This window comes from Seriola lalandi, unplaced genomic scaffold, assembly GCF_002814215.2.
Source record: "Seriola lalandi dorsalis isolate HSWRI2012SDOR001 ecotype SW California unplaced genomic scaffold, Sedor1 jcf7180002008262, whole genome shotgun sequence".
Taxonomy (NCBI): domain Eukaryota; kingdom Metazoa; phylum Chordata; class Actinopteri; order Carangiformes; family Carangidae; genus Seriola; species Seriola lalandi.
In genome coordinates, this window is record NW_019478915.1 from 1 (window position 1) to 1,023 (window position 1,023).

Below are 1,023 nucleotides of genomic sequence, written 5' to 3' on the forward strand. Positions count from 1 at the left end.
GTCAAACCAAATTTTCAGCAAAACACATCTTTTAGTACAGGGGGACTTCAAAGCTACGAATAAGCATTTTAAGCACATAAACTCACCTAACTTTTGCACCCTTTCATTCAGGATTACCATTTCATCTTCCAGTTCTTGCCTGTGGAGGAGAGATGATATGTGGCAAAGACAAACAGCACAATTAGGAGGCTTTTATTTTTTTGGATAAACAAAATGAGAAAGTCATTCATTAGGTTTAATTTCAAAAAGTAGAAACTAAAGGATAGGTACACAATTTTCTGTCTTAAAACAACATCAGACATCAGTTTTTCGTTGTTCTAACCATTCCTCCTGCTCATATTGGCTATCAAAAAACATCAAAGACATATGTGTGGTCTTGTTTTAAGACTCAAAACTTTTCCTTTAAGAACTTTTTTGAACTGTCTCCATCATCATCGCCATCCTTACCTCTCCTTCTCAGAGAGATTCTCCTTTCTGCTCCTGAACTCCGCCCTCTCCAAGTTGTCCTGGCAACGTGCCCTCCGCTCCTCCAAACGGTCAATCTGTGATACAGTATTTACAGATGACATACAAGATTACTTAACTAGATGAGATAAACACACCTTTCACCAGGAGAGCGATCAGACAGCACAGCGAGTGAAGGAATGACATTTGTACAAGCTGTGAACATGAGGTTAACACTACATACAGTACTTGGCAAACGTTGGCTAAAGAGCTACTAGCTAGCTAAAGGCAAAGAAACGTCTTGCTAAGTCAGACCTCAGTGGCGACGCTGATTTTCTCTCGTCTTTTGTCTTTTTGTTTTGCCATTTTGTAACAGGTCCTACAGTTGACAGGTTGGCTGCATGTACACTGTGACTGTGCGGAAGTGTTTTTCTTCTTCGCAATGTTTATGTCTTCCTTTTGCAAACATCACTCCTCAGAGGCTTTGCTGCCCTCTGCCTGTTACTTTGAAAGTCACAATCTTTTCAGTGTACAGCCTTCCGGAAAACCATTAGACGAAGAAGAATACAGTCTATGGTC

General features: G+C 40.4%; 1 long non-coding RNA gene across 1 annotated transcript; it reads right to left on the reverse strand.

Moving 5' to 3' along the window:
• Positions 1-55: 55 nt before the first annotated feature.
• Positions 56-888, reverse strand: LOC111672386 (uncharacterized). The gene is made up of 3 exons (XR_015438455.1): positions 760-888; positions 448-542; positions 56-139 (listed from the first exon to the last, which is right to left on the reverse strand). It is a non-coding gene; the product is annotated as an uncharacterized LOC111672386 (long non-coding RNA).
• Between the last annotated feature and the right edge of the window lie 135 nt (positions 889-1,023).